The sequence below is a fragment of the Mobula hypostoma genome, chromosome X1, assembly GCF_963921235.1.
Source record: "Mobula hypostoma chromosome X1, sMobHyp1.1, whole genome shotgun sequence".
NCBI lineage: Eukaryota > Metazoa > Chordata > Chondrichthyes > Myliobatiformes > Myliobatidae > Mobula > Mobula hypostoma.
The window spans coordinates 9,323,074-9,335,958 of NC_086128.1; the positions used below are offsets into that span (position 1 = coordinate 9,323,074).

General features: G+C 43.2%; 1 protein-coding gene across 1 annotated transcript in view; it reads left to right on the forward strand.

Annotated features, from left to right (window-relative positions):
- The first annotated feature begins 4,258 nt into the window (after positions 1–4,258).
- Positions 4,259–12,885, forward strand: part of limd2 (LIM domain containing 2) — a 70,677-nt gene continuing 62,050 nt past the window's right edge. Inside the window, exons 1-2 of the mRNA XM_063037055.1 lie at positions 4,259–4,329; positions 11,451–11,768. The gene's annotated coding sequence lies outside the window, so the exon portion shown is untranslated. The remainder of the gene's footprint in view (positions 4,330–11,450; positions 11,769–12,885) is intronic.

The following is a 12,885-nucleotide window of genomic DNA, read 5'->3' on the forward strand; positions in this document are numbered from 1 at the left end:
ACATGCTGAACTGAGGCCTGCCCGGCTACTCTGGTCTTCATGTCTGTGGACTCACTTTCATTCTAAGTGCTATTTGCTTACTTTTATTGTTTGCATAATTTGTTTTTTTTCTCTCTCTGCATATTGGGTGTTTGTTGGTCTTCTTTTTATGGGTTCTTTTGGTTTCCTTGTTTTATGGCTGCCTGTAAAGAGATGAATCTCCTTGCACTTTGAACTTTGGTGAAAGAACCTGATGATCTGCATCTCAGAGTTTGGAAAGAGTTGGCTCTGGTAACAGGATGAATGAAGGGAGGACATTTCCCTAGGTGAGGAGTCTAGAACCAGTAGTCACAATTTCAAAATAATGGATAAACCATTTGGAATTGAGATGAGGAGAAATTTCTCCACCAGAGGGTTGTGAACCTTTGTAATACTCTACCTCAGGGGACTGTGGAGCCATAGTCATTGAGTTCATTCAAAATAGAGTTGGAATAAGTTCTGGGTATCAAGACAATTAAGGGATATGAGGAAAGGTAGGAAAATGCTGCTGAGATAGAAGCTTCCCAACTTTTCACTGTAGAGGACAACTCAGGAAAGAAGAAGTCCATTTTGCTCTAACCTGTTAAACCATATGTTGATCAGAACCTTGCTGTCTCGAGGCATTGCAGGGCAAAAGACATCTGTAGAGTTGGTCAGTGGGATCCAGAGAAATGCCCCACCCCAAGCCCTGTTGTTCAAGACCATCGCAAACTCAAACAACCAGCAATGTGATCCAACTGCAGATTTGAGGCAGATAACTGAACATGGCAAGTTTAATAGAGGTTTTGAGGAAGTTTAGTGGGATCACATAGTTTGTGGAATCTATGATTTGTGCACGTAAAGGGTGCTGCTGAGTGAGAAGAAAATGAGCTTCAAGCAACCAGTTGACATTGTCCGGGCAATGGAATCTCAGACAAGCAAGTGCAGGGTTTGCCAGATCACCCAGTGACAAGAGAGTGTATTCACAAATTGGGGTCCAACTCTTCAGCCTCTGCAGGAAAGGGAAGAACAGCCTGAAGGGGAGATGTTATCACTGTGGCAGAACAATATCAGGCTGGAGAGTACAGATACAGAGACTGTTCACCATATTGATCATATCAAGTGACATCTCTGAACAGTTTGCTGCAAAGCAAAGTAACACCATGTCAAACTGATATAACTGGCAGCACAAAACACTGTAATGTAAGCTGAAGGGTATCATACACATGAACAAGGTGCAGAAGGTGCTGACCTCAATGGATTGTATGGACTGCTTACATTAGGACAAAAGTCTACTGAACCTGTCTGTGCATCAGTATGCATTGAAAAAGAGAACCAATGGAAGATGACAATGGTGTTGCAGTAGGGGTGATGTGTGTGTAGGAACTTAAGCAAAATTGTTCAGACAATACAGTGAAGCTAAGGAGTCTCCAGCCATCCTTCATAACTACAATGCGGAGAGCATAGAGGTGATAGGGATACTTGAAACCGGAGTGAAGCCAAGCTCCTTCTTCTGATTATTCCAAATCAAGGGTCCAGTTTGATATGCCAGATCTGATTATCAAAGACACAGCTAAATTGAGGAGAGAACAAGAGCTTGAAGGCACTTTCTGCATCAGCTCTATTTGAGAAGTATCTCCATTTTTTGTTAAGCTCATCTGACGGAAATGCTATACCTTGGTCCTTCAAAACACAGCCTGCACCTCACTGTAAAGGATGAGGTTGAGGAAAAGCTGGAGAAGCCACGGGAAATAAAGATCATTGAGCAGGTTGACTTTACTGTTTGGGCTCCTCCAGTTGTTCCTATAAATAAAACTAATGTTACCTTTAGAATCTGGGAAGATTCTTAGTTAATGATCAACAGAAAACCAAAGATGGACAGATAGCCCATAGCTCTGACTGATGACTTCCCTTCGAAGTGGGGAACGTATCTTCATAACCTTTGAAATATCATGGCAGATTGAGGGACAGAGGTTCAAAGGAATATTCAAAAAAACTAACCAGTACAACAAGTTTCTCTTTGGGACAATATCAGCTCCAGCAATCTCCAAGAGGGCAATGGACAATTTGATGATAGCTTGCCAGACATCAAAAGCTAGCTAGATAACATTGCACTAGGTGTAAAGAGAGATGAACAATACAAGAAGAACCTAAAGAGTTAACTTTGATTCTGAGAGGCCAAAGCAAGGATGAGAAAAGGTAAATGTGCATCTCCTGCCTCAGAAGTAGCCAACTGTGGCTATAACATAGATTCTGAAGAAGTCCATACATTGTGGATAAGACCAAGTAGTGTTGGACTCACCTGGTCCAACCATTTGACTGAGTTGATGGTCTATGTAGGAACATTCTCACCATCTTTAAGTAAAGGACCTCTAAATGGGTTTCTGAATCATGACAAAGAGGAAGTGAACAAGGAAACAGGAAGCAAAGTTCCAGGAGTCAACGTGATTACTGCTGAGTTCATGATGGTACAGTCAAAATGCTGATGCTGTCCTGTAATGTATCACTTCATGGCGTTGCTATAGATTGGTCACACTCTAAGGAGACGAGCAACCAACTGGCTTTTCACCAGCTCGTTTTCCAAAGACAAAGACGACTAGGTTAATTGGTCATTGTAAGTTGTCCCGTGAGTAGATTAGGGTTAATCAGGGTTGTGGGGTTGCTCAAAGGGCCAGAAAGATCTCCTCCATGCTGTATCACTAAAATCAAATTAAAATAAAAAGCAGATCAATGAGGCAGATGGTTTCGCTGTGGTTTATAATTGTAAAAGTTCCTTATGGAACTTAGGGTACAGTATGACTAGATACATTTCTGTTTTCACATATTTAAACAGGGAACTTTTGGTGAATCAATGAAGGTATCTCCAGTGGCCTCAGCAGAATGCAGAGATACCTCACTGAAGATGTTTTGAAGTCCTAGTGTGTACAGTAGCAATCAAATGGAGGAAACTGGAGCACCTGAAGAAATGTATAGTCACAGCAAGAATGTTCAGCTTTCACCCACGCAATACCAGAGATCTGGGTTCATTTGAGATGACAAGAATGTAAAAGCAAGGATGTGATGCTGAGGCTTTATAAGGCATTTGTCAGACCACACTTGGAGTATTGTGAACAGTTTTGGGTCCCTTGTCTAGGGAAGTTGTGCTGGCATTGGAAAGGGTCCAGAGGAGGTTCATGAGAATGACCCCAGAATGAAGGGGTTAAAGTATGAGGAACATTTGATGGCTCTGGGTCTGTACTCACTAGAGTTTAGAAGGATGAGGGAGGGGTCTTATTGAAACCTCCAAAATATTGAAAGGCTTAGACAGAGTGAACATGGGGAGGATGCTTCCAATAGTGAGAGAGTCTAGGACCAAAGGGCACAGTCTCACAATAGGATGACATCCCTTTAGAAAATAGATGAGGAAGAATTTTTTTAGGCAGAGGGTGGTGAATCTGTGGAATTCATTGGCGCAGGTGGCTATAGAAGCCAAGTCATTGAGTATACTTGAAGCGGAGGTTGAAAGATTCTTGATTAGTGACGGTATCAAAGATTACAGGGAGAAGGCAGGAAAATGGCAGAGCTGGCTCAAGGGCCAAATAGCCTAATTCTACTCCAATGTATTATTGTCTTATGTGCGCAGTTATGTGAGGCAGCAGGTCTACTAACTGCACTACTGTGCCATCCCTGTGCCACCGCGCACTCCTTTAACTGTTCGGAGTGTTCCAGATCCTTCGCACTATCACTCAGTAACACATCACAGCTAATACACTGTGTATGTCCAGTGTTCTCCCACCTTCCTTGTTGGCAGTCCAGCAGTTCTCTGTCTGACTACATTTCTTTTATTTGAAAATATAAACTTTATTCATTGAAAATATATACAAGAAAAACAGAAAAAGTGCATGGCTTTCTTTATGCTCAGAGCATATTCACAGTCTTCTCAGGTCTGTACATTTGAGTATGAGAACATTCTACATATAAGGTATCATGCCATTCATGTGACCTTTCAGGGCAATACAAACTTCAAGTGTTTGAGCAACTTTTACGCTGGGCTTACCCTTCCAATGTCTAATGGCAGAAGGAGCCTAGATTGTGGTACTTCTCCACAAAACTTTTGCATCAGCTTCCCTGGACTTCAGTGTGTCTTCAGCACATACCCCTGCAGCCTGGAATGTGCCAGTAAGCAGTCTTCCCTTACAGACATGACATTGTACCAGAAGACCAGTAAAGTTTCAGTCTGATCAAAGGGCAACTTTTACTGAGTTGATGATTGTCCAACAGCATTTTGTTTATCTCTGTATGTGTTTCTGAGAAGAGCTTGAAGATCAGAGATCTGTTACACAGCTGCTTGAGGTGAGCCTTCCATCTGTTTCAAGACCATCTTTGCAAATGTACAGTCCACAAAGGGGTAGGTGAGATGACCCTCATCACAACCCTCTCGAGGGCCCATCCTTCTCAGCAGCAAGGACAGATAGAACCTCAGCATGTAGTGACACATGGTGCTTGTGCACTCTGGTTTTATGCACTTAGGGTGGGACCTGAGGATGAGAGCCATTGATCCCCAAGGTCGGCAAGTCCTGGGACAGTGGTCAGTCAGCAAGTCCCGAGGTCAAAGGTCAATTGGCAAGTCTGGATGTCGGAAGTCCGAGGTCAGCAATTCCAGGCTGAGGTTAGAGGCCCGAAGGTGGCCTGTCCTGCAACTGAAGGCCCAAACAACGGGTTCAGAAGCCAGGTACCCCAAACTGGGTGGTTTGGTCGGGGGTAGGAAGGAGTTTGTTTTGCTGTTGTAGTGTCTGTCTTGTATATTGACTGCATGTTGTTCTGTTGAATATTGGGGAAGTATAACATTGGCTCTGGAAGCATGGTGAACCTTGCAGGCTGCCCCTAGCGAATCCTCAGACTGTGTTGCTTGTTATCACAAATGACACATTCACTGTATGTTTCAATCATTTCAGTTGGTCCCGATGTCAAAGAACATGGCCTCGTTCTTCCAGGGTCAACTCTGGCCCTCAATACCAACTCAAACCTGTCACAGATCCATCTGTGTACTGACTGTGGATCTGAGCAGGAGATGATGACATCATCCATGTACAGCATGGTTTTGATATGAATGTGCCCATTTCCTAGTATTAGGGTCTTAGGGTCCTCCCTGATAGATTCAGCAAAAGTTTCTATACAACACACAAACAAAACAGGAAAATAGGCAACTTTGTAGACTCCAGACTTGATGGGGAAGCTATCTGTTTCCCACCCATTGTGTTACCAGTATCCAATTCCTCACAGTCGTGTGCAATATCCTGTCAAAGTCCATCTCCTGATGCCACACAAAGGTGATGGTATCCCTGAGCAGTGCAAGGCTGTCAGAGATAATCCTGCTGAGTACACCATAGGTTTGGTCTCTGTGACCTTCTAACCCAGAATCAGAATCAGGTTTAATATCACTGGCATATGTTGTGAAATTTGTTCTTCACATTCAACAGCGAGTGGATCTCTGATTCCTAAAGTCTGACCTCTCTCCTCTCTGCTTGTGGATGACAGTGATGATGTCCTTCCATGTAGATTCTGACATGCTGCCAGTTAGAACATAGGTTTGTACACTTCCAGCAGGTATGGACCCATCCAATCCCACAGAACTGAGGACGTAGTCATAGTCATACTTTATTGATCCCGAGGGAAATTGGTTTTCGTTATAGTTGCACCATAAATCATTAAACAGTAATAAAACCATAAATAATTAAATAGTAATATGTAAATTATGCCAGGAAATAAGTCCAGGACCAGCCTATTGGCTCAGGGTGTCTGACCCTCCAAGGGAGGAGTTGTAAAGTTTGATGGCCACAGGCAGGACTGACTTCCTATGACGCTCTGTGCTGCATCTCGGTGGAATGAGTCTCTGGCTGAATGTACTCCTGTGCCCACCCAGTACATTATGTAGTGGATGGGAGACATTGTCCAAGATGGCATGCAACTTGGACAACATCCTCTCTTCAGACACCACCGTCAGAGAGTCCAGTTCCATCCCCACATCACTGGCCTTACAAATGAGTTTGTTGATTCTGTTGGTGTCTGCTACCCTCAGCCTGCTGCCCCAGCACACAACAGCAAACATGATAGCACTGGCCACCACAGACTCGTAGAACATCCTCAGCATTGTCCGGCAGATATTAAAGGACCTCTGTCACCTCAGGAAATAGAGACAGCTCTGACCCTTCTTGTAGACAGCCTCAGTGTTCTTTGACCAGTCCAGTTTATTGTCAATTCGTATCCCCAGGTATTTGTAATCCTCCACCATCTTCGCCAGTCTCCTGTCAGCACTGCTAGAACGTCCAGTCACATTGACAATGCAGTTGAATTCAACAGCCAATGTGATCAGCTAGGACATTGCCAGCAGTAGTGGGAGCTACAGGTGGATGGTTAGCTGCCCACTCCATGTGGGTCATTGATTAGCCAGAATGGAGTATTTGGTATACTACTTCCACCACAAAGAGACTCCCACCAAACATCTCTTTGGTTTCAGTGACTGAGAAGTTGCCTCCTCAGAGCAGGATACAAAGGCCAGATGTACAACAGTAGTTACCCCACCCCCCAGCTGTACTGACAACTTTGTAGCACCTCTAATAACTGTGGAGGTGCAGCAGCCCACCCTCTTGTTAGAACATTAAGTCAACCTTGACCTTGGCAAGGTATTCCACAGCAGCAACACATCATTCAGTACTTTGCCCACTGCGCACATAAGTGATGTGAATTTTAATATTTAAAGTTCCTGGTTCATTCTTGCAATTGTCAGTTGTCTTGAGTCCACAAATCCACAGATTTTTGAACCTGCTGTGCCAGTTTCAGACATATATACAAGCACTGATCTTGTCTAGGACTGAGTTCCCTTCAAAGTTCAAAGTAAATTTATTATCAAAGTGTATATACTGTATATTACCATATGCTACCTTGAGATTCATTTTTGTGCAGGCATTTAAAGGGAAAAAAGAAACACCATAGGATTTTCAAAACACTATACATAAACAGTGTGCAAAGGAGACAAACTGTGCAAATAAAAATAAAGTTGCTGAGTGTCCTTGAAAGCTAGTCTGTGGGTTGTAGAATCAGTTCATAACGGTAAATGGCGTCAACCCCGGCAAATGGCTGGAGGGTAATTGAGGCCCTGCACTGGTCAGGGTCGCCCATGGATATTGCATCCCAGCTGTCTACATGATATATAAACCACGGAAGTATGAATTGCATAGCAAACTGTTGCCTATGCAATAGGCTCCCCCTCTCCACACAGCAGATGAATCCAAAGGACCGATGCAGTTTGGCACCAGCGGCATCACAGGAGTTGTCAGTCACCATTGAACTCAACGTAGGACTACCTTAGGGACTCCAGCTCTGGATTTTTCCTCAGACTTTTCTCCCAAAGATTTTTCTGTGAGTGGGTATAACCACAAGGCAGCAGAGGTTTGAGATCAGAGTTTTCCTTCTCCTAAGTGAGCTGCCAACCACAGATGATGAGCCCCATCTGCTCGAAGTGACTGCTTTTAAGACACCATTCACCCACCTTTGCCCCTTCTCCTGTCAATGGAAGCAGATCTGCTAGGCTTAGTAGCTAAGCCACACCAGAAGGCCAGGGCTTTAACTTGGTTATCAGAGCCTATTTGAGATGTAAGGCATTGGGAGCACTTAATAGGTAGTGGGGGCTTATTGCTATTACCACCTCCTGGCTATGACACCCTTAAGAAACTGTAGGATAATAACTGTTCCAGAACCTGGTGGTGTGGGACCAAAGGCCTTTTTACCTCCTACCCAATGATAGTAGCAAGAAGAGAGCATGACCTGAATAATGGGTGTCCTTGATGATGGATGCTGCTTTCTCGTGGCAGTGCTCTATGTAAATGTACTCAGTAGTGGGGAGGGCTTTGCCTGTGGTGGACTGGGCTATATCCACTATTTTATGTATCCTTTTCCATTCTTGGACATTGGTGTTTCTATACTAGGCTGTGATGCAACAGGATTAAACTCTCCACTGTGCATCTGTAGAAGTTTCTCAAAGTTTTCACTTCATGGCAAAGTTGGCGATGTTATTGGGAGCAATCAGCACATATTCCAATTATTTGTGTCTCCAGCTGTTTCTGGTCAGGGTTACTAAATTCATTTCCATCATTTTCAGCTTGTAGTTACTCATAAAGGGCAGCTCCCTGAATATTCACCACCTCTGGGTGGTAATTGGTTTATTAATGTAACATGTACTGAGATACAGTGAAAACTTGTGTTTGTTGCCACCCAGATAGATTATTCATTACATCAGTACATCAAGGTGGTGCAAAGGCAAAACAAAACAGAATGTAGAACATAGTGTTACAGTTATAGTGGAAGGTTGCCAGACCTGTAAGCAGATTTAAGAGAATGTTGTTAGTAATTCTTACAGTCTTAGAATTGTGATTGAAAGAGCAGAGCAATTACAATAAATGTAACGATAGATCTGCTAAGTTGCCATGTTCTTGAGTGCCAAGTGCTTTTGAAGTGTGGTTGCTGCTGTAGTAACAGAATGCAGCAGCCATTCCTACTGCACAGGACCAAAAGAAGCTGCAGAGGGTTGTACATCTAGTCAGCTCCATCTTGGGTACTAGCCTACAAAGTACCCAGAACATCTTCAAGGAGTGGTGTCTCAGAAAGGCAGCATCCATTATTAAAGACCTCCAGCACCCAGGACATGCCCTTTTCTCACTGTTACCATCAGGTAGGAGGTACAGAAGCCTGAAGGCACACACTCAGCGATTCAGGAACAGCTTCTTCCCCTCTGCCATCCGACTCCTAAATGGACATTGAACCCTTGGACACTACTTCACTTTTTAATACATATTATTTCTGTTTTTGCACGATTTTTAATCTGTTCAATATCCATATACTGTAATTGATTTACTTATTTATTTATTTTTACTTTTTTTTCCTTCAATATTATGTATTGCATTGAACTGCTGCTGCTAAGTTAACAAATTTCACGACACATGCCGGTGATAATAAACCTGATTCAGATTCTGTTTCTGCGCACAGCAACTTCCCTCAAGCAGCCATGTGAACATAAGAAACGATCAGTCTCAAATCAGCAAGCTGTGCTGATCACACATATAAAGGCAGTGGGTATTCTGGGAGGTCCGACAGAGTAGAACTGCCTGATTACTGAATTCTAGTTGTAATGGTGAGGGGTGGGGGTGGGTGGGAAGAGTGAAACAGAGGGAGGAGACTCATCCCGTTCGTGCTGTCAGACACTTGGCATTGCCTTGTGGATAATAATCCACCCTGACCTTTCAACCAGTGAAGGTGTGTGAAGGCAGACGGAGACTATGAAAAGGGAAGCAAATTGATCAGATAAGTTGCAAGTAAAAAGAGAAGGCGCATGCAGCAGGTTAGAGCTTGACGTCAAATAGCAGAGTAATTGGCGTGGAAAAGCTGAACTGAAACTGGGTCAAAGTACATGTTGCTGAGGTTTTCATTAGCCTTTCAGCTCAACCTTTAGTTTTTTGACACAGGGTTTCCAATCTGAAACATTAACTTGCTTTCTCTTTCACCAGATGCTGCCTGACCTGCTGAGATTTTCCGGCATTTTCTGGTTTTATTTTGGATTTCCGGAATCTGCAGTTTTTTTTATTTTGGAGGGGTACTGAGCCCGTTAGATTACCTTCAGTGCACAATAGTACAGGGGGCTGAACCAACATAGGAGAATGCAGGCAATAAAGACTCCCTCACCCATAGCCCTCAGAGAAGGTCACCAGAGGAAAGTAGCTGTGTATGTTGTCTATGCAAGCTGTTTTGCACTTTACTTGTCCAGATTGTGTGGGTTTCTGTCAAGACAGCATTTACTTTCCCTTCTTGAATTGCCTTAATAGACTATTTCAGTGCCACAAGAATCAACTAGATTGCTTTGATTTGGAATCACAAGTAGGTCGGACCATGTAAGGATATCAGAAAGAGTAAACGAGGTGAAATTTTAAGACAATGCAGAAGTTTCATGGTCTTAGTGCAAGAAAGTGAGATTAATGTAGATGGCCACAAAGGTCAGCCAAAGGGTCAGTTTCTGTGCTGTATGACTCTATGAACTTCACGGATACCAGCTTTTTATTCCAGTTATAACTTCATGGACTTGAATTTCACCAGCTGCCACTGTAGATTCAAGCTCACCTTTCCAAATATCTGGATATTAGTTTGGCAACTTAGCCATTAAAATCAAAAGAGAAAATCCTCAGAACTGAAGATAGATAAGACACAGATCAGCAACTGGTTGGTAGTGAGGAGGAGCTAAGATAAAAGGAGTGTTTCCTGAATGGTGAAACAAGTGCTATTTTACAGCAGTTCCAATTGGGTACTAACCTCTTCATCTCATCACTCTTCTATCTACTACTACTACTGCCATTAGGAGGTACAGCCACACAACCAGGTTCAGGAATAGTTATTATCCTACAACCATCAGACTCTTGAACCTGCATGGATAACTTTAATCACCACAACTCTGAACTCATTCTACAACCTACAGAATCATTTTCAAGGACTCTTTACAACTCACGTTCTTGGGATTATTTTTTGTTTGCATAGTGTGTCTTCTTTTGCACATTGGTTGTTCATCAGTCCTTGTCTGTTTACAAATAGTTTTTCATAAATTCTATTGTACTTATTCCTGTAAATGCCGCAAGTAAATGAATCTCAAGATAGTATATCGTAACATATACGTACTTTGATAATAAAAAGTTTTGAATTTTGAACACTTATTAATAGTATGGATACGGAAATTGAGAATTTTTCGTATCAGTGAACAGGTAACATTCAGTTAGAAGGGCCCAGAATGTAGTTTTGATGGGAGAATGATTTACTTATTTATTGCTTATTTACTTATTATTGTTATTTCTTTCTTTTTGTATTTGTAGTTTATTGTCTTTTACCCACTGGTTGAACGCCGAGTTGGGGTGGTCTTTCATTGATTCTGTTATGGTTATTTTTTTTATTTATGAATTTATTGAGTATGCCCAGAAGAAAGTGAATCTCAGGGTCGTATATGGTGATATATATGTACTTGAGAATAACCTTACTTTCAACTTTGTGCAAAGGAACATAGACTAGAAAGCAGGTGTGTACCAATCTTAGTCCACTTCCAACATACAGATATTTCAGATACCCTACCCGCACCCCACACTCTTGCCAACATCACTCCATATCCCTTGATACTTGGCTGGCAACCCTGTTGGCCTCAGTCCTGACAGATTTAATTATTCGAATGTCCAATAACTTTTCGGACATTGGTAAATTTCGTTCTCAGTGCAATAAATCTCTTGCTCAGAGATTGTTCTGTACATGCACCATGTTGGACAGAACATTGGGAGGAAGTAGAGAGTCACAGGGTATTAAAGGACGGAAACAGGCCCTTTGACCCACCATGACCCTCAACCATCCATTTACACCAATCCTGCATTGATCCTATTTTATTAATCCCACAGATTCACCTGCACGGCGGGGGCAATCGACAGCTATCGAGCAAAGCATCTTTGCGATGAAGAAGGAAACCGGAGCATCCCGAGGAAACCCACAGAGTCGCTGAGAGAACGTGCAAACTCCACACAGAGGGCACTGGAGGTTAGGATGGAGATGTGAGTCAGCAACTCTACTGGTTGACTAGGTTGGCATTCACGGAAGGATCTTTCAGTGCCCATGCCCTTAAACTGCTTCATGAAGCCACCTGGAGTCCAGCCTGAAAAAAAGCTCTGGCCTCTGGTCCAAAGTAAATTCGGTGGAAGTCCCTGAGCTTGGATCAAAAGGCACGTACCTTCCAATCATCTTATGCAATCCCTGAGAGGGCAGATCAGGTCAAAGTTTCCAGCGTGTATGGGATCATGTTTTTGAAGAGAGAGTGAAATCTTATGTCAAAGGGGCAAAAGCATGACCCAACCCCATTCACTTGAAAAGCCATGGACATAAGAAGTTAAATTTATAAGGTTTTAATCTGGCCACTTTACCTTCTATAACCAGGGGTTATAAAAGCACAAGGAAACAAAGAGCAAGCTTCTCCCAAAGGAAGGGGGAATGCTCTATTGCCATGCCCCCTCCCAAGCAAGGGAGCAGTGGGCACACAGTAGTGGTGTGGCCTAATCTCACCCATGGAATATCTCAGCCCCCACCTCCCATTACCATCAAGTCTAGGAAGGGGGCACCAGCTAGTGAAAACTACTGTAACCAGTGCGTCAGCAGGCACCAGGGAAGGAGAACAGAGGTGATGCATCACTGACAGGGGCTGTCTCTGACTTTGGAGCCTGACCTTGAATTTGCTAGAGAATGGAGTGACAGAAAAATCATTACATATAAAACAGGTAGATGATACTTCTAAAATATTTATTTTTTAAGATCTGATTTTATGCTTCAGGATGGGCATTGGTTACCCGTCATAATTAATCTAGAAAAGATGGTGGAATGCTGCCTTCCTGAACGGCTGCAGTCCTTCTCAGTGCAGGTACTACTATAGAATGATTTTAAAGGGGGTTCCAGGATGTAGACCCAGCAGCAATGGAGAAACAAAGATAAATTTCCCGATCAGGACAGTGTGTGACTTGGAGAGGAGCCTACCTGTGACTGGATTCCCATGCACCTGCTGCCCTCATCCTTTGAGGTGGTTGGGATCACACAGCATCCTCAGTGAGTAACTGAAGTTCATTCTCTGAATGGGGTACACTGCATCACTGCAGTTGGGTACAGACATTCAAGGTGGGTGATGTGGAGCTGATCAAGTGGATTGTTCTGCCCTGGATGGTGTTGAGGTTCAACACTTATCCAAGTATTCCTTCACACCCTCGACTTGGGCCTTGAAGATGGTGAAAGACTCCAGAGTGCTGGTGCTTTTATAACCATGGGACTTATTTGGGTGGCTTAGTTGAATTTCTG